Here is a 21,780-nt window from a genome sequence, read left to right as displayed (position 1 = left end):
CCACCTCCTCCAAGACTTCTCTAGGTGTACATCATCAGTGCTGTAGCTGAAAAATAACAATACTGGAAACATAACATAGCACGTTAAAAGTTCCGCTCAGATTGCCTGTGGTTGAATAGGCCCAAACTCAAGCTGGTTTTATCTCATTGAAACAAAAACCTGAAACCATTTCACGTGGTTTTTCCGTCATGGGAGAAATAGTGTAAGTTTCTTGCTCCTTTCTTTTCACCCAGACGTTGGAGACTAAATAGGTAAACAGAGGCATTAGGTTGCCAAATATCTGGTGTTCTGTACAATAAAGAAGAATAGGAAGCAATTCCTTTCCTCTCTTTCTATCAGAATAGAGCTGGAAGGGACCTTGGAGGTCTTCTAGTCCAGCCTCCTGTTCAAGCAGGAGACCCTATACCCAGGGTAGGCAACCTTGGCTCTTTTATGACTCGTGGACTTCAACTCCCAGAATTCCTGAGCCAGCATGGCTCAGCTTGGAAGCCTCTCTCTTTCCCCTCAGCATGGTCGGCTCAGGAATTCTGGGAGTTGAAGTCCACGAGTCATAAAGCGGCCTAGGCCTGGGTTAGGCAACCTTGGCTCTTTTATGAGTTGTGGACTTCAACTCCCAGAATTCCTGAGCCAGCATGGCTCAGCTTGGTTGCCTTTCTCTTTCCCCTCAGCATGGTTGGCTCAGGAATTCTGGGAGTTGAAGTCCACGAGTCATAAAGCGGCCTAGGCCTAGGCCAGGGGTAGGCAACCTTGGCTCTTTTATGAGTTGTGGACTTCAACTCCCAGAAATCCTGAGCCAGCATGGCTCAGCTTGGAAACCTCTCCCTTTCCCCTCAGCATGGTTGGCTCAGGAATTCTGGGAGTTGAAGTCCACGAGTCATAAAAGAGCCAAGGTTGCCTCCCCCTGCCCTATACCAATTCAGACAAGTGGCTGTCCAATCTCTTCTTAAAAACCTCCAGTGTTGAAGTACTCACAACTTCTGAAGGCAACTTCTGTTCCACTGGTTAATTGTCCTCACTGTCAGGAAGTTTCTCCTTAATTCCAGGTTGCTTCTCTCCTTGATCATCCATTTCCATCCATTGTTTCTTGTCTTGCCTTTTGGTGCTCTGGAAAATAGGTTGACCCCCCTTGTTTTTGTGGCAGCCCCTCAAATACTGGAATACTGCTATCATGTCACCCATAGTCCTTCTTTTTCTCTAGGCTAGCCATATCTAGTTCCTGCAACCATTCTTCATATGTTTTAGTCTCCAGGCCTTTAATCATCTTAGTTGCCCTTCTCTGCACTTTTTCAAAAGTCTCATCTTTTTTTTTGTAACGTGGTGACCAAAACCGGATGCAGTATTCCAGGTATGGCCTTACTAAGTTTTTATAAAGTGGTACTGATTCTGTGCCTCTGATCATGCAACCAAATTTCCTCTCCCTATGCTGCCTTTTTTGAATTAAGTACCCCAATATAAATCTCCTTTGCCCTGGAGGTATATTATTTGAAGGGAATGTGAGGAGAGATTGCTAGTAGGCTCTGTAGTTTTGATCTGCCCAGCAAGACACAGACAACCCTTCCAAATTAATTACCTCCTCCAAGGCCAAAAGGATATCTTGGCAGAAAAATAAATTCCAGCCTGTCCATTAAGGGATTACTTTAAAATTAACTCCTAAGAGTCAGAGACTGGGGCTAAACAACATTGTTCTTGGCTAGGCGTGAAGGTGTAGGTGCCCTTAGCTTACAACCCGTTTATTTAATGATGGTTCAGAGTTACAGCAGCCTTAGAATAGGTATACTTACGGCCCATCCTCAAATTCACAACCGTCACACTACCCCCACAGTTGTGTGATCACAATTCATATAGGACGGTTGGAGTGCCTTTTGGTCACATGATTGTGACCTTCCCAGCATTCAGATTTGCTTACTGACCATGGGGTTCACTTCACAACCACAGTAACAATGATCATAAGAACAGCTCCAGTCATGTGGTGACTGTCTTAATGACTTCAGTGCTTGGTGGCTGAAATTCTGGGCCCAATTGTGATTGCAGGTTAAGCACTACTTGTAGGTAAGTCCATGGCAGTTGATTGAGGAAGCTTGAGGAGCGATGGGCAGCTGATAAATGAGTCCCAAAGCAACTTAAGATGGGTCTGGAGTGGAATGGGTCTGCCCCCCTTATCTTCCTCCACTCAGATAATCTACCATAGAACAGGGGTCCCCAACCCCTGGTCCGTGGTCCGGTACCGGCTGTGACATGCCAGCAACCAGTCCACACAAACAAGCAAAGCCCCATCTGCGGGATGCAGACAGCACACAAAACCACGCCCCCTCCGGTCCACGGAAAAACCTCTCTCTGGTCTCTGGTGCCCAAAAGGTTGGGGACCTCTGCCATAGAAAATAGTACAGTGGAGGGGTAGGCAACTTTGGCTCTTTTATGACTCATGGACTTGCAACTCCCAGAATTCCTGAGCCAGCTGCTGACTCAGGAATTCTGGGAGTTGAAGTCCATGAGTCATAAAAGAGCCAAGGTATAGCCCTGGTATAGCCCACTGCTGGCTGTCAGCAACCAGGGTCTCTCTTTTTCCCAGCAATGTGCTGCAAGTTTGTTACCTCAGGCTGAGGTTGGCAGGCTTAGACCGGGGAGGGAATATTTGCTCAGTGAATCCTGAATAACAGAATTGGAAGGGACCTGGCAGGTGTTCTACCCCAAGCAAGGAGACACTGCACCCTTCCAGACAGATGACATCCAATCCCTCAAGACTGTCCCATCCTCTTACCTGTGGCCTGATTTCCTCTTCTCTACCTTCCTGCAATTTTGTGATCAGGAAATCCCCCATTGGAGGGATGTTGTGAGCACGGGTGAATCGCACAAACGCTTGTTCGGAACTCACGAGGCTTCAGCTTCTGCATCACTCCAGCGTAAAGTCAGGTTGCCTGGTCCTGGAGCGTCTTTGCACTTAAAAGGCTCCTCATGGAAAAGGCAGGAACTGCCTGGGTTGTAAATGTCTGCCTCCAGGAGTTATAGTAAAGGTAAAGGTTCCCCCGCACATGCGTGCTAGTCGTTTCCGACTCTAGGGGCCGGTGCTCATCTCCGTTTCAAAGCCGAAGAGCCAGCGCTTGTCCGAGGACATCTCCGTGGTCATGTGGCCGGCATGACTAGACGCCAAAGGCGCACGGAACGCTGTTACCTTCCCACCGTAGTGGTCCCTATTTTTCTACTTGCATTTTTACGTGCTTTCGAACTGCTAGGTTGGCAGAAGCTGGGACGAGTAACAGGCGCTCACTCTGTTACGCGGCACTCGGGATTCGACCCGCCAAACTGCCAACCTTCTGATCGACAAGCTCAGCGTCCTAACCCACTGAGCCACCGCGTCCTTTCCAGGAGTTATGGAGACACACAATTAGGTGCTTTGCCCTGCAGAGTCATCCACTATTCAAGCAGCATCTTGAGCAGTAAGTAGATGGGTGGAATTCTACCAGGCTTGGACATTCTGCAGGTAGCCCCCACCCTAAGACTTACAACCAGCCATTTGAGGTTTCTGCAGACCCCCACCCCACCCCACCCACCAAAAAGGTACATACAATCTGGTTTGAACTTGTGACCCCTCCCCCCACCCCCACCCCCCATGGTCATGTGTTTTTTGGCTCATGGCAGCTGGCCTGCCTTTAAAGCCGTTTGCAGCATCCCGTGGTCACATGACCATGGTGTATGATGTATTTTTGCAGAAACTGGCCTTTATTTCTGTTTTCTGGCAAAAATGCTCATCGCAGACCATGGGTTCGCTTAATGACTGCCTGCCCCACAATGGTACGGGCTCGCCCACTGGAGCAGGGGGTTGGACTAGAAGACCTCCCAGGTCCCTTCCGACTCTGTTATTCTAATAAAAATATGTGGTGTAATCAGGTTGAGCACGTGGGTACCTTGACTTACGGCCAACGGAAATTCCAGAGTTGAGTATAAAGTCAAGTATAAAGGGACCATAAGAAAGGCTGAGCACCAATGAATTGAGGCCTTTGAACTCTGGTGCTGGAGAAGACTCCTGCAATTCCCTTGGACTGCAAGGTGATCAAACTGGTCAGTCCTAGAGGAGATCAACCCTGACTGCTCTTTAGAAGGCCAGATCCTGAAGTTGAAACTCAAATACTTTGGCCACCTAATGAGAAGGAAGGACTCACTGGAGAAGAGCCTAACGCTAGGAAAGATTGAGGGCAAGAGAAGAAGGGGACGACAGAGAATGAGGTGGCTGGATGGAGTCACTGAAGCAGTAGGCGTGAGCTTAAATGGACTCCAGAAGATGGTAGAGGACAGGAAGGCCTGGAGGAACGTTGTCCATAGGGTCGTGATGGGTCGGACACAACTTTGCAACTAATAACAACATAAAGGGATGGATTTTGGGGTAGATGGAAGTCAATCTGGTGCCAGCCTGGTGCTGTCATATTTGCCTTCTGATAGAAACCACCGATGATCTCTGAGCTGTTTTGCAAGTCCCTGGTGCACATAAGCTCTTTTCTCAGCATGATATCCCACGCAGCTGGCAAAATGGCCACACGTTTCCGAAAACTTATGTCATAATAAGGTCTCCCGCAGTGGACTGGACCGTGTCGGACTTAGCTGGAGAAAACAAGGCCTAATTGATCTTTCTACTTGATACGGTTGCGACTTCTCATCTGGATGGATTGCTCACAACTTTAGCTGAGTAATGCAGTTGCACGGCTATTATTCATATGCTGCATCACCACCCCAGCCCTTGCTGTCTTGGGTAATACCCATGTGTTCCAATCATTCAAACATTACTGGAATAATGTGGGATTTGGTTACCGACAAATGGCAACCACTTGGTTCTCCTAAGGAAGGGTGGGGAATATCCATCCTTTCAGAAATTGGTAAACTTAGACCACTGACGCTGGTATGTTAGTGGGGGCTGGTAACTTAAGTTGCAGTGGAACAGAATCTGGAGGGCTAGATGTTCTTGCTCCTCTAGAAGTGACATTAAGAATTGAGTCTTAAATTCTAGAATCAGGAGATTCTACAGTGAAATGCTGCATTGTAAAATAATGTATCACATCTTTTTTTTTTTTAGGAGGGGGGGTTATGTTGATCTTTAAGTGAGAAAACTTTAATATCTTAACTTTTAACTTTTTTAAAAGAAAAAAGTTAACTAGATTTATTTGTAAATGCAGTGATTATGTTAACATGCCAATGTCTTGACTTTTCTTTATCCATGATTTTTTTTTTAGAGCTCTTGGGAGCAGCCAGCTTGTCACTCTTTCTGATTAGTACTGGAGTATATTTAATGTTTCCCAAGCAGAACCAATTCCAGATATGTGAACTTGCAAAAATCATGCTAGCGGGAAAATTCTGGGAGTTGAAGTCTTATATATATGGTAGTTACCACATTTGAGGATCACAGAACTGAGATGATCATTTCTTCAGGCAGAGAGTTGGGGTAATCTAGCTGGCTGAGGAATTCTGGGAGCTGAAGTTCACAAGTCTTAAAGTTCCAAAGTTGGACACTCCTACTTTAAGTATTTTATTATGTGGCTGCCTTAAATGAATTGTATGGGCAGTGGAGGCAACATGGCAGAAAATACAAGTTTCCCATTCATATAGCAAGTCCCTGACATCCTCTGTTATAAATTTAAGATAAGCTTAAGACCACAGTTGAGCCCCAAATTTCTGTTGCTAAATGAGACATTTGTTAAGTGAGTTTTGCCCAGTTTTATGACCTACCTTGCCAGACTTAAGTGAATTATTGTTAGATTTGTAACATGGTTGTTAAATGATTCTGGCTTCCTCGTTGACTTTGCTTGTCAGAAGGTTACACAAGGGGATCACATGACCCCGGGACACTGCAACCGTCATAAATATGAATCAGTTTCCGAGCGTCTGAATTTTAATCACATGACAGAGATGCCGCAACGATCACAAGTGTGAAAAATGGCCATCAGTCATTTTTTTCAGTCCCTGTGACTTTGAACAGTCACTAAACAAATTGTTGTAAGTCGAGGACAACCTGGATATGGGGGGGGGGGAAATCCCATTTTCTAGTACCTGTAAGGTCTCCATACCCAATTTACCTGAGATGAAAAACTAAACGAATGGTTTGTAAGTCAAGGACGAACCTATATTTTTATTTTTATTTTTCTTTAAAGATCCAATTTTCTTGTAAGTTTGTTTTTTCCTTGATCCTGATTGCTTTTGTGCATTTATCATGGTAAAGCTGGGAAGGCTTGCTGCAGAGGAAGAAGTAGGACTTGTGAAAGTGTGCAGTGCGTTGTGCTTTGTCTTAAATCTGTGCTTTTGGGTGTAGTTGGATGACACAGTTGTCAGTCTGAGAATATTTGTCGTAAGAGACGGCTACTGTGACGATAAATATTTCAGAGAAGTTTACTTTCCTTCCTGTGAAGCCTTGATCTTCAGTGACCCTGTGTGAATCTATTCTACCTTCCTTGTCTTAAGGAGGAAGCAATCTTTTTCTCTCGACTTCTTTTTTATCCTCTTTGGATAAAAAGAGGCAGAAGAAAAGAAGTAATGATGGCAGCCAAATACACAAACTCTTCAAGAGCAGAATCTGCATCGGGGTCACGTTATCTTCACACTTTTGAAACTCAACAAAATAAATAAAACATTATCTAATGTAAATCTAAGGGACGCGGTGGCTCAGTGCGTTAGGATGCTGAGCCTGTCGATCAGAAGGTCGGCAGTTTGGCAGGTCGAATCCCGAGTGCCGCGTAGCAGAGTGAGCGCCTGTTACGCGTCCCAGCTTCTGCCAACCTAGCAGTTCGTATGCACGTAAAAATGCAAGTAGAAAAACAGGGACCACTACGGTGGGAAGGTAACAGTGTTCCTTGCGCCTTTGGCGTCTAGTCATGCCGGCCACATGACCACGGAGACGTCCTCGGACAAGCGCTGGCTCTTCGGCTTTGAAACGGAGATGAGCACTGGCCCCTAGAGTTGGAAACGACTAGCACGCATGTGCGGGGGAACCTTTACCATTTTAATGTAAATCTCACGAGGGTTTATCATTTGTCTATGCAGTAGAGAAATGAAGACCTCTGTTTTTCATTGACTATGCTCATTACCTATCAATTAATTTTCACTGTCTTAAGGAAAATGCATGTAGATTTAGAATATTTTATTTGAAGTAACTATTGGATCTGAAGACTGTTGGTATCACTGTGACATTTGTTCCTGCAGTTACACACACCAGACAGGTCTTTAATTAAATGGTTTTAGTTTTATTGTGTTTTGTTTCTTTTTCGTCTTTTCAGGCTTCATACAAGAGGTGGTGCATCTTGCGTGCAAGGAGTAAGTGTCTATAGAAGTTTCAAGATATAGTTTACCTGGTACGTATCTTTAAGATGTTCATATCAGTTAGAATTAAGGAGAAATTTCCTGACAGTTAGAACAATTAACTGCCAGAGGCTGTGAATGCTCCAACACTGGAAGTTTTTAAGAAAGACTGGACAGCCATTTGTCTGAAATGGTATAGGGCAGGGGTAGGCAACCGTGGGTGGCTCAGGAATTCTGGGAGTTGAAGTCCACGAGTCATAAAATAGCCAAGGTTGCCTACCCCTGGTATAGGGTTTCCTGCCTGAGCAGGGGGTTGGACTGGATGACCTCCAAGGTCCCTTCCAACTTTATTATTATTGTTGTTTGTTAGTTATTGTTGTTATTATTACTATTATGAAAAAAATTATCCATCTATGTGAAAGGCTTCAAATGCTGAGCAAAGCTATGGATTAAACCTGCACCTTTTCAGTCCATTAGTACAGGGATCCCCAACCCCCAGTCTCCAGCCTGGTGCCTGACCGCAGCCCAGTGGAAACTGGGCCACACAAGCGGCAGGCTAGTGTGCAAGCACACAAAGCTGCATTTGCACAAGCCGCGCATGCACGCACGAACAAAACCATCCCCTCTTCACCCACCTACCCCCACTGCTGGTCCACAGAACTGGAAAGGTTGGGGACCGCTGCATTAGTAGGCAGTATTGTTCCTTCTTGAAAAAAAGGGGGGGGGGGAAATACATAATTGTATTTGCCTTGTGTCAATCTTACTAACTAGATCTTCCTTGATGATAATTTTGATAAGTGAATGCTTGTTTATAGTGCAAACCAAATGCAATCTTGCCACTTGTTCTCTACCTGAGCATATTTCAGGAAACATAGCCTCCAAAAGTTGAAGAGAGAAAATTTAACTTTCAACTCTGGGAGATATACAGGATATAGTGGATTTCCCCACCACCACCACTGGTAAAGCAACTATGGCAATGCAAGATCTTACTGACCACAGATGTCTCAGGTCTTTTCCAAGTACCTTTCCCCCTTCTGCCTCGTTGTGGTTTCTGACTTTGCTACCGCACGGAATTGGCTGTTTCACATTATTGCATCTGGAAAAGACGTTTAGGGTTTACGCTGACCCTGGAAAGTTGCCTTAAAGGGTAATTTCAGCTCTGCTAGTTTGGTTTGCAGAAAGAGGAAGCAACGGCGAAGGGAAGAGAAATGAGTAAATGTAAGATTTGGTCCAATAGTTTGTGGTGTTTCATGCGAAGCAGACCCCAAATAGGCTCATGTGTGTGTGGTAGGTTGCGAAGTCATGTCCGACCCATCGCATGTCCGACCCATCACAACCCCATGGACAACGTTCCTCCAGGCCTTCCTGTCCTCTACCATCTTCTGGAGTCCATTTAAGCTCAGGCCTACTGCTTCAGTGACTCCATCCAGCCACCTCATTCTCTGTCGTCCCCTTCTTCTCTTGCCCTCAACCTTTCCCAGCATGAGGCTCTTCTCCAGTGAGTCCTTCCTTCTCCTTAGGTGGCCAAAGTATTTGAGTTTCAACTTCAGGATCTGGCCTTCTAAAGAGCAGTCAGGGTTCATCTCCTCCTTTTGGACATGTCTTGCTCTCAATTGATGACAGTTGAAAACGGTCATTTAAAAGCAAGTTGCCGATGGAATGATAGCCACCATTTTGATTCCTTTAGCAGATCTTATTTATTTACTAGTCTTACAGGCAGCTTAAATGGCTAGCATCGGAGTACCAGACATATCTGAGACACCTGTAAATCACATTAAAAACCTAACTCTGTGAAATAAAAGATAAATAAAGGTCAAAACTTCTCAACATTAATATAAGTTGGCTTTGGTTGTTGCCTGGTTTGGGCTATCTTTTGTTCTTTGGGTTTTTTATCATTTTCTGTTGTTGTTTTTTTTAAAAAAAATCTGTGAACTGCTACAGTTGCTGGAAGCCAGATACAACTGGTATGTATTTATGACGGTTGCAATTGTCCTGGGGTCCTGGGATCCCCTTTGGCGACCTCCTGACAAGGAAAGTCATCGGAGAAGCCAGATTCACTTAGCCGTGTTACTAACTTAGCAAGTGCAGTCATCCACTGAACCGCTGTAGCAACGAAGGTCGTAAAATGGGGCAAAACTCACTTAGCAAATGTCTTCCTTAGTAACAGAAATTTTGGCCTCCATTGTGGTCGTAAGTCAAAGACTACCTGTAGAGGAACCCCCAGTAAGTGATGCTTGCTTATTTTTAAGCATCATTGATAACACATGTGAGCAATCTGAGGGCCCCCCACACACACAAGGCCACATGTGGTCTACACAGCCTCTTTTTTTTTTTTTGCGGGCCCAGAAGATACTTAACAATCAAAGCTGTGGAAAAACCATGATATCGTTACTTGCAGCTCTGAAGAAAGAGTTGCTCAGAAACGGCGGTGTCAGCCCTGGAATTGGCTCATTATGGTTTTATAAAGAGAAACTTCAAAACCCCTCTCACCAACTGCCATAAAATCCTATTTCCACCTATTTGACATCGTGAAAGCAGTCCCTGTGCTCTCCATCCACGTAAAAGATGTTAAATATGGCTCTTTGCGAACAAAATCTTGTCCAGCCCTGCGCTACAGATAGAGTTATACGAATACAGCTGCCAATATCTGTCCTGCTTCCATAGCTGAGGAACAGGTCCACCCCCCCAATTTCTGGATCAAAAGTCAGCAGATGGAAACAACCCTATAAATAGATTGCTGCCCTTGCATTTGGGAACTGCTCTCTATAGGTTGCCTTCCACGTATAGAATTTTTAATGTGCTCACACAGTGAGTTGTCTTTCACATCGTTTTGAAGAAATCCGCTTGGAACATTAAGCTGGGTAGCGGTATGCAAATGCGTTTTTGTCTCTGATGTAAGGAGAAAATAGAAATAAAAATGGAAGGATTTGGAGAAATACACTTTTATCTGATTTTTTTGTCTCCCCCCCCCCCCACTTGGACTTTTCACGTCTCTGGATAACTGGCGCACGTTAACTCGAAGACTGAATTAATTAATACTTTTAGGGGCTAGTACCCTTTATGACTTATTTTCCATGTTGGAGAAAGCTCCGAAAAGCAGGGGTTTCCAAAATAGATTTTCTGCTTGGCTGTAGGAGTATTGTTCTCATTTATAATTTTCACAGGTGCAACGAACAGATTTCTATCATAAGGATTTAGCAACGATCTTCTAGCAGGATGTGATTTAGTATTGAATGGAGCAGTTCCGATAAAATAAAAAATGTGGGTATAGGACAGTGGTGGCGAACCTATGGCACGCGTGCCAGAGGTGGCACTCTGTTGGCACGCGCACGACCACCCCCAGCAACCGGTCCATCAGGCTGCCACCACCGTCCGGAGCAGGAGCCCCGCCCAGCACAAAGACGAAGCAGCTGACTAGCAATCTCAAGTAGAGGTGGTAGAGCAGAGGTCACCGACCATTGTCGGTTGGTGGACTGGGAGAAAAGGGAGGGGGAAGCATTTTACCTGCGTGCATGCACACATGGGGCCGCGAGCACGCACATGCTGCAAATGGGGCGGGGCTAGTGCCTGGGTGATACTCACTAGCCCTGCCCTGTTCTTGCGTGATGCAGCGCCTTGTATTTGCACCCCGCAGCGCAACGGCTGCCATTTTTGCACCTTGCAGCATGGCCTATTTTTGCGCCCCCCGTTTTTTGCATGCCAGAGGCGGCACTCAGAGGCGCCTCCCTGCCCCCCCTTCTCCCCCCCCCAGGGCACCACAATGCTGATGTGGCCCTGGCATTTTTGCGATAAAATAAGCGGGTTTTGGGTTGCGGTTTGGTCACTCGGTCTCTAAAAGGTTCGCCATACTGGTATAGGAGTATATTTGATGTGTGCGTATTGGTTGGTGGTCTTTGAATTCAGCAAGTGTGTCTAATTGGGCTCCCAGCTGCATAGAGTAGGGAAATATGATGGGGTGTGCAATTTTGTTTCTTGGGTGTTCACTTATCTGTGGCTAAGCCTCTTGTTGCCTTGCAAATGGCTTTTAAGTTAAAACTGAGCAAGCTAAAATGAGCCACTCTAGGTACCTAAGTCTGCAGTTAACAAATTTAGGTAATTGAGACTATAATTCACACTGAGGCAGCTTGAAGGCTCAGCAACATTGGTGTCATCCACCGATCCTCACGAGGACAGGGCTTTGGCAAATGGCTCTCGGTTCCCCATTTTCCAGTTGCAAGTAGCAGTGGAGATTTTAACTGATTTCTTGCTTAATACATTATGTCTCGTGGCGTGATTTGGATTTTGAAATGCCTTAAAATGAACTGAGATGCATAACAGGAGGAAAAAAATATCCCTCTGCAGCTTTCTCTTGCTCTTCACTTTGAAATAGAGGAGGTTAAACGGCAAGACCAGATGAAAAGCTTCTGTGCCTGGGATTTGGTTCATGTATACATTTTTTTTAATTATTTTTTTATTTTTTTTTATTTTAATTCCATTTATATCCCGCCCTTCTCCGAAGACTCAGGGCGGCTTTACAAGCTTAGCAGTAGCCTTCATTCTATGTATATGCCTGCTTATTAGGGCTTTCACACCACCCCCCCAAGCGGCATTATTACAAAGTCAGCTTAATTGCCCCCAACAATCTGGGTCCTCATTTTCCCTACCTCGGAAGGATGGAAGGCTGAGTCAACCTTGAGCCTGGTGGGATGCGAACCTGCACTAATTGCAGGCAGCTGGTGTTACTTAAGGAGGCATTAGCCCACTGCTCCACCAAGGCTCTGTACATATATACATAAATATATATTCCCCCCCCCCCCAAAACCAGTCCTGTGTAATAGCTAGCCTAATGCCGTTCATTCAGTGAGTTTTCTGTTCTGTCGTGGGATTTGAACCTACATCTTCCTAGGCCTACACCACCATTCATAATGCTTGCGTAAATAAGATGACAGGAGCAGTGATCCCTGTATTTAGCCCCAACCCCAAATTTGCATCCTCCCTTTCATCATCCCCACTGTGTTGCTCTCCATAACAAGTGTGATGGAGGGAGAGAAGATAAGTCTTCATTGTATCAGAAGACTATCATCCTGGGCTGGGAAACTGAAGAAGGCCATTGGCTATGATTGATGTTGAAGTTACATCTATATATCTGGAAGGCTCTAAGGCCAGATGCTTGAAGTCATCAGGATCAGGCAGCTTATCTAACATTGAACTAAAACAACGCATCCATCAAGATAGCCATGGTTTTCCCACTGTCAGCCTGATTGGTACATTTTGTCAAGGAGAACTCCTGGACAATGTGCAGTTATGTTCCATCCAGATGTCTTCGAATAAAGTTTCCTATGGCAGTTTAGGGCAACATATTTTTCGAGGTAGCTGAAATAGTAATCTCTTTATTGGGGCTACCTCATCCATCTCTTTCTTGTTAGCTGTGGTAAGGATTAGAACAAAGGTAATCTATCAATCTTTTCAAAACTGCTTATATTTAAAACAGGTCCTAAAGTTAAACAGTAAATTGAAACTAAATTGAGACCTCTCTGTGTGTGTGTATATGTATATGTGAGTACACACACACACATCTATCTATCTATCTATCTATCTATCTATCTATCTATCTATCTATCTATCTATCTATCTATCTATCTATCTATCTATCTATCTATTCCTTCAGTGCTTTTTATACGACTTCCTTAAATCTTAATGTTTGGCATACTCAATATTCTTCCCAGTGTTGATACCGTGCAATTAATGAGGGAAAATTATGAATGGATTCAGATTCTCTTTTGTCACGAAATGGATATGAAGGGCCAACAAGCAGATTTCAGCCCAAGTTCCTTTGCAGGATAAATAGTGAGATTATAGGCCAGGCGTGTCATCATGGCGAAACCGCGCCCACCCCATTGCTGGCAATGGAAAAAAAGTCGTGATACGTCACGACACGTCACATGACGTTGCGAGTTTGACACCCCTGTTGTAGGCCATATTGTGTGGTTCCTTACTTTTGTAAATTCAGAGCTTACTATGTGATGTTCCAGCTGCGTGTACCAATGGTTTGTCCGTACTCTACTTTCGTCATTTGTCAATTCTCACAGACATACACTACCCCCGTGGTTCTTCCTATATACTATCTATTAGATCATGTGCAGTGAGATGTTTTACATGGCTGCCTCACCATGTGCTTACAACGTCCATATAAATAGTTAGCTTGCTGTGTTATGAGCTGATTGACATCTCTCAATCACACTTTTCCATCTTCCATTTTAAGTCTCTATGATACATACCAAATTTGAACGGCATGAAAAATACTAGATGGTCTACATGCCAGCAAGGTCTCTGTCGTATGGCAGATGGTGAAGTTGGAGAAAGAGGGGAAATGACTTAGCCTTTATTTGCATCCTTATTTCATATGCTGGTTTCACATCCTGATATGTGACCAAATCTTGATGGTATCAGCATTAAGATCTTCTGCTTAAACTTGGTAATTGCGTGATTTGATTTCATCTAAATAAGAATTTTGCTGGCTGATAAACACTATAACATAATCACCCCACCACAGCCAATGGAGGGAGAAAAAATCTGCAAAAATCTATTCCTATTTTTAAACATTTTAACTGTATCTGCAATTATATTTAGAATATTGATAGCTATAAAGACAGTAGGCTAATATTTGATACAGAGAACTTGCTGTTAGCTTCTGTTAGACCCTAGTATATTTGCTTAAAGAGACTTGGGTGTGACTAAAAATATATTCTGTTTGGGGGGGAGAAACCAAATGAAGTGTTAGTTGAAAACTGACTGGACATGGTTTCATTTCCTCTTTTTATATTTTTAGATTGGGAACAAAAACAGAGCAGCACTGGCTGAAGGTGAGAATGTTGTTCTGTTACACAGTAGATGCCTGTTGCAACCGCCACCCTTGCTGAAGCATATTTGTTCTTTCTTTCGTTTTTTGCAGTGAGGATTGTTATCTAAATTTGGTTTGGGGATGGTATCTGAAAGCTGACTTTAAGACAGTCACTAATGAAATATTGTTGTTTTTTTTCTTCTTCTAATCTACGTAAAGCATAAAGCAATCTTAATGCATAGGAGCGAATGACTTAATAGAATAAATAAACATGTCTTCCCCTTCTAACATGCTATTTCCTTTGAAATGGTTTCCTTATAGCTCAAAGAATAATGAACTCTCCATGGCACTAAACATTTAGCTATTGATTGTAGTGTATTTTTTAAAAAGCAAAAGAGGCTGACCATGAGACATCACATAGGATTTCTCACAAGTATTAGGAATTGCTGTAAATCCTATTTACCTAAACGTGATGCTGTTTAGGTTGCATCTTATCGTATAGTTGACAAGCAGAAGCTAAATGTAGAAATCACTTGGGTGTAGCATTCAGTTTTCCATTCTATTAGAGAAAATTGGGAGTCACCAAAAATAATAATAATATGGTGATTATAGTCTATTTTAAACCTCTTTAAATAAAACATTTGCGTATTATTTATAAAGTTCCTGCTATGTGTTTTACTTGAATTGCTTTTATGGTGATAAATATTAGAAAAACCAGTTATGAAGAGAACTGACAGATGATTGCTTTTAATATCTTATAAATAGCCCTATTAATGAACTTATTCTGTAGTCGTTAGCTATAGGGTTCTTGCACCAATCTAAAGCAGCATACTTAAAACTTGCCACTAGATGTCAGCAGTAGAAAAGAGAATAAGGAAGGATGTAGCTCAAGATACATAAATAAGTCAAAAGATTTGTTTTATCTTGCATTTGGCACCCATGCTTGTTCAACTATTCCTTGCAGCCATGTATAGGTCTGGAACTTGTGGCCTAAACAGTATTTCTTGCAGTAGCATAATTTACTTTGATTTTAGACCTTTTTGTTTCTTTTTTTCATTTTTAACCCTCTGCAATTATTGGGGGGAGGGATAGAAGTTATATTGGTGTATGAAATTATACCACTATATTGATTGTTGTACTTCCCTTTAGCAAAGAACTAAGAGGATTGAACCTGTAAGTCTATGGAAAATTACAGATGGTCTCTGACAATTGGGAAACAAATAGAGGTAGTCCCCGCTTAATGGTTAGTGACTGGTCAAAGTTAAAATAGAACTAAAAAAAACCCCTCCTTGTGACCCAGTTCCAGATGTCCACCCCTTCTGGGCATGTGGTTACATTTTGGGTGGTTGGCAACAGGCTCAATTTGTGGTGGTTTGCAGCATCCCACAGTCACACAACCACACTTTTTGGTGTTATTTTGCCTATCTTTGGTGATCACTTCCAGTTTCTGAAAAAAAATATATGGATTTGTTTAACGATCCCCACATTCGTTTATCTGCCACATTCGCTTAACAACCACCACAAATACAATCTTAAAAGTCAGGTCCCAGTCATGTGGTAACTTGCATCCACGACCGCCACGACTTACAGCTGTAATTCTGGACTCCGTTATGGTTGTAAGTCAAGGACTCCTGGTGTAGTGGCAGAAAGAATTTGGGAAATTCACGTTCTACAGTTTTATTTCAGAATATATAATCCTGCTGAGTTATGCCGCAGGTTCTGCATGTGTGTGTTTGCAATTTAAATTCTATTGACCAACATCTTCAAAGGACAGTTGTACGGTGCAAAATGGCTGCCAGGTTTTTATGTGCAATTCACTAAGAGGAAATGCTTGCCTGTGTTGGTGGTTAGTTACTAGTTTCAAAAGTGAGTGAAAAGGAAGTGCCTCAGCCTTTGCACCGTCTCTTTGATATTCTCCAAAGATTTAAGCGTTGCTTTTAAACATTTAAAGAAGTATTAAAAGCATGAGGATTCTTTAGGGCAGGGGTCTGCAACCTTGACAACTTTCAAGACTTGTGGACTTAGCCGGCTGAGGAATTCTGGGAGCTGAAGTCCACAAGTCTTGAAAGTTGTCAAGGTTGCAGACCCCTGTTTTAGGGGGTCGAGTTGTGTATCACTGCTTCTTGTCTTTTAAAATGCTCAATACGTGAGGGGTCCTTGGTGCTCTCTGAGCTGGGTTGTTTTCTTGCAGAAGTTTCATTTCCCAAACTAGGTAACATCATCAGTGCTAGTAAGGAGTGCAGTTTGGTCTCAATTTATATTCTAGTGCAGTGATGGCGAACCTTTTAGAGACCGAGTGCCCAAACTGCAACCCAAAACCCTCTTACGTATTGTCAGGGGCCGGGTGGGCGTGGCCCATTGGGTGGGCGTGGCTACGGTGGTAACGGCAGACTGGGTGGGACTAAAAAGTTCAATCAATCAATTCCAACTTTGCGAGATCTTTTTTTTTCCCCGCGAGTTTAAATTGATTGATTGAACCTTTTTTTTTTTTTGCACAAGATGGCGGAGACCTAAAGCAAAAACGTTTTATAAAACCCAGCTGAATGCCCAGGGCCGAGGCGATGGCGCGTGTGCCCACAGAGAGGGCTCTGCGTGCCACAGGTTCGCCAACACAGTTCTAGTGGCTTTGCCTGTCAGTGTTTGTGAGGGGATACTCCTAGAGATTCTTTGGTTGGGCTGTTTGGTGTTCGCTTCTTTGGAAGTTTCTTGATTGGGGTATTGTTTACTTGATCGTTGGTCTGATGTTAACCTTGGAATAATAATTAATAATAATAATAATAATAATAATAATAATAATAATAATAATAATAATAATAAGAAGAAGAAGAAGAAGAAGAAGAAGAAGAAGTAGTTGGAAGGGACCTTGGAGGTCATCTAGTCCAACCCCCTGCTCAGGCAGGAAACCCTGTACCATTTCGGATAAATGGCTGTCCAGTCTCTTCTTAAAAACTTCCAGTGTTGGAGCATTCACCGCTTCTGGAGGCAGGTTGTTCCACTGATTAATTGTTCTAACTGTCAGGAAATTTCTCCTTCGTTCTAGGTTGCTTCTCTCCTTGATTAGTTTCCATCCATTGCTTCTTGTCCTGCCTTCGGGCGCTTTGGAGAATAGCTTGAGTTAATCTATGCTGATCTGGGTGCTGAATCTCTAAAGACCAGCCCTATCAAGACTGACAGGGCAAGTCACTAGAATATAAACTTGACACCCAACAGCACTCCTTATTAGCACTAATGATGTTACCTAGTTTGGGTAATGAGACGTCTACAAGAAAACAACCCAGCTCAGAGAGCACCAAGGACCCCTCGTGTCAACCCTGAGCTTGAATTATTCACCTTTATTATGCTCAATACATTTTACAGCCTGGATTTTACTTTCTAAGAAACCTAATTGCAGCTGGTAGTTCTTTTCTGCTCTTAGGGAACTTTGATGATCATTGCCAGAGACTGTAGCTCTCTGATGGCATGTAGTCCCACTAGGCTGATGGAAGTGTGCTAGTGTGCCTGCTTTACTCAGATAGCTGGTTGGGAAGTCGAGGTTGGGGAATGTGTGGTAAGCGAACAAGCTTAGAAATGGAGCAGTTTTCGTTCTCCGACCTACATCATCCTTAGATATTCAGAATATTCCATCTCTTTCTATGGGGGGTGAGTTATTACCCCCCGTAGATATGGCTCGCAACTTGGGAGTCCTAGATTCACAGCTTTCTTTAGAAGACCATATAGTAACTGTGACTAGGGGGGCCTTCGCCCAGGTTCGCCTGGTGCGCCAGTTGCGGCCCTATCTAGACCGGGATGCCTTGCGTACGGTCACTCATGCGCTCGTGACCTCTCATTTAGACTACTGCAATGCTCTCTACATGGGGCTGCCCTTGAGGACCACTCAGAGGCTCTAACTGGTGCAGAATGGAGCCGCGAGAGTTGTGTTGGGAGTCTCCCGATACTCCCATGTTACACCTCTGCTCCATGAGCTGCATTGGCTCCCAGTTGTCTTCCGGGTGAGATTCAAGGTGCTGGTAATGGTCTTTAAAGCCCTACATGGCATGGGTCCGGAGTACCTTAGGGATCACCTGCTGCCGGCGTCAACTTCCCTCCGCCCTGTGCGCTCCCACAGAGAGGGCCTCCTCAGGGTGCCACCGGTCAGAGAATGTCGTCTGGGCACCCCGGATTTGTGGAACCGCTTGCTGGTTGAGCTCCGGATGGCGCCCGACCTTCGCTCCTTCTGACGCGATCTGAAGACCTACTTGTTCGAACAAGCCGGCCTGGCCTGATGGGGGATGGGTTTGGGTTTTATTATTGTTTGAATGTATTTTAACTTACTGCTGTAAGCTTTTGGGCACCCTGTTTAATCTCTTTTAATTTTTGTATTCTTGTATTTTGTATGTTTGCCCTGTTCACCGCCCTGAGTCCTTCAGGAGAAGGGCGGTATACAAATAAAATTATTATTATTATTATTATTATTATTATTATTATTATTATTATTATTATTATTATTATTATTATTATTATTATTATTATCCTTTGATCGATTGCTTCACCTCCACTGCCTTATTCTATTCACAGTTAGGGTAGAGGGGTCGTAAAGTCTGGCCTTGCAGCAGCGTCCCATGGTGTACAGAATTTTAAGAGGTTTTTGCAGCTTATTCTAGGACTAGATATTATCCTTTCATCGTTTTGCTTTCATTTGCTGCTCTTTCAATATTAAAATAGGTTCTTCTTGTGCAGTTCCTGACCAAAGGCAGATAAAGATAAAAACACTGAACTTGCTAAAGAGAAAAGATTGCTGAATCCTATGTCCCCATTCCCACAAAAGTCTAGCATATGTTTCCTCTTATTTCAGTATCTAGATTAAATTTCTTGTCCAGTGTTCTTGCACTGTCATTTGCTATGGATCTCCTTAGGGCAGGGCTAGGCCACCTTGGCTCTTTTATGACTCGCGGACTGCAACTCCCAGAATTCCTGAGCCAGCGTGGCTCAGCTTGGAAACCTCTCCCTTTCCCCTCAGTGTGGCTGGCTCAGGAATTCTGGGAGTTGCAGTCCACGAGTCATAAAAGAGCCAAGGTTCCCCACCCCTGCCTTAGGGCTTGGGATTTTGTGATTAAGAGATGTCCATCTATCCATCCACCCGTCTTCTATATATCTCAATATACAAAGAAGAGAAAGGAAGAAAATTGGATCAAAATAATTCCATTTCTCAGCTTCCAATCCAGCTTTTGTTTTTGCAGTTACCCAAAAAACACTTGACTACATCACTCTTGAAATAATATTGTTTAGTATCCCTGTATTATTATTTATTTTTATTATTTTCATGCAATCCATGAAGACTTGGGATTTTATATGTGTGTGTGTGTGTATGTACACACACACACACACACATACATACATTTTTAATAAATTATGGAAATCCTGTAGGCTCGTATAAATGGGCTTTGTATACACATGTACAGTTCTGAAAACAAAATATGTTCTTCCTTTTTCCCCCCTTATCACCCCTTTTGAGATAAAAGCTTCAAGTGTGGGACAGTTATCTTTTTATAAGCAGCACAACTGAGAAAGCTATAAGCACCACAGCTTTGGTGTAGAAAAGAGGTAATCCTCTTTTGCATTGTTAAGATTTTAAAGGTGAAAATAAGGGAGGGGAAGAATAAAGAAATAGGGACCACGATTCTTTACCATTTGCTTATGGAAAGCTTGATTGAAATGCTTAAATGCAAATTGATTACAATATGCATTTTTTTTTCTTTGTTACCATGGAGCTTAGAAATTTGGTATTAAGAAGCTCGCGAACATTAAGAAGCCCCTAAATTAAAGGGCATACACTACTCAGCACAGCACAGTCAAGAATTTTTATATGTTCAGTAGATCCTTTGCACGTGGCAAAAATTAATCTCCATAATCAGGGACAGTCCTATACTGATCCAATTCCTGAAATTTAGAATAGCATTATGCTGCCCTGTTGTTTTTGTTAAAAAAAAATACAGATTGATGCATTTGGAAATAAACAAGGAAAAATATAATTATAGAAATATTCTAAAAGCGTTCTCTCATCCAATGGAAAGTAATGCAACTTGGGCATCCTCCTGGATTCACGGCTCAGTTTGGAAGATCATATAGGAGCCGTGACCAGGGGGGCTTTTGCCCAGGTTCGCCTGGTGTGCCCTATCTGGACCGAGATGCCCTACGCACAGTCACTCATGCGCTCGTGAGCTCCCGGTTAGACTACTGCAACGCTGTCTACATTTGGCTGCCCTTGAGGACCAGTCAGAGGCTTCAGCTGGTGCAGAATGCAGCCGCGCGAGTTGTGATGGGAGTCTCCCGATACTCCCGTGTAACGCCTCTTCTCCGCTAGCTGCATTGGCTTCCAGTTGCCCTCCGGGTGAGATTCAAAGTGCTGGTGATTACCTATAAAGCCCTAAATGGCATGGGCCCGGATTATCTTAGGGAGCACCTGCTGCCAGCATCAACCTCCCATTGTCTGGTGCGCTCCCACAGGGAGGGCCTCCTTAGGGTGCCGCCGGTCAGGGAGTGCCGGCGGGTGATCCCCAGAGGGAGGGCGTTCTCTGTGGGCGCGCCTGCCCTATGGAATGATCTGCCTGTGGAACTCTGGACCACCCCCGACCTTCGTTCATTTCGCCAGGACCTGAAAACCTGGTTCTTTGATCTATCTGGCCTGGACTGAGGGGTTTTAAGTTTTTAAACTTTGTTTTAATTTGTTGGGCTATTAATTAATTTAATTCATTTTAATTCTATTTCTATTTCAACTTTTATATTGTCTTAAATTTTGCCCTGTAAACCGCCCTGAGTCCTTCGGGAATAGGGCGGTATATGTTGTTGTTGTTGTTAGTTGCGAAGTCGTGTCCGACCCATCGCGACCCTATGGACAACGTTCCTCCAGGCCTTCCTGTCATCCACCATCCTCCGGAGTCCATTCAAGCTCACACCCACTGCTTCAGTGACTCCATCCAGCCACCTCATTCTCTGTCGTCCCCTTCTTCTATTGCCCTCAATCTTTCCCAGCATTAGGCTCTTCTCCAGTGAGTCCTTCCTTCTCATTAGATGGCCAAAGTATTTGAGTTTTAGCTTCAGGATCTGGCCTTCTAAAGAGCAGTCAGGGTTGATCTCCTCTAGGACTGACCGGTTTGATCGCCTTGCAGTCCAAGGGACTCGCAGGAGTCTTCTCCAGCACCAGAGTTCAAAGGCTTCAATTCTTTGGCGTTCAGCCTTTCTTATGGTCCAGCTTTCACTGCCATACATTGCAACTGGGAAGACCATAGCCTTGACTATACGCACTTTTGTTGACAGGGTGATGTCTCTGCTTTTTAGTGTGCTGTCTAGATTTGCCATGGCTTTCCTCCCCAGGAGCAAGCGTCTTTTAATTTCTTGGCTACAGTCCCCATCTGCAGTGATCTTGGAGCCCAGGAAAATAAAATCTGTCACTACCTCCATTTCTTCCCCATCTATTTGCCAGGAATTGAGAGGGCCAGATGCCATGATCTTGGTTTTCTTAATGTTTAGTTTCAACCCAAGTTTTGCACTCTCCTTCTTCACTCGCAACAAGAGGCTCTTTAGTTCCTCTTCACTTTCTGCCATTAGAGTGGTGTCATCTGCATATCTTAGGTTGTTGATGTTTCTTCCGGCAATCTTAATTCCAACTTTTGATTCATCTAGCCCTGCCTTTCTCATGATGTGCTCTG

Source organism: Vipera berus (genome assembly GCF_964194415.1).
Source record: "Vipera berus genome assembly, chromosome: 3".
In the NCBI taxonomy this organism is placed as follows: Eukaryota; Metazoa; Chordata; class Lepidosauria; order Squamata; family Viperidae; genus Vipera; species Vipera berus.
Note: the sequence above shows the minus strand (reverse complement) of the source record.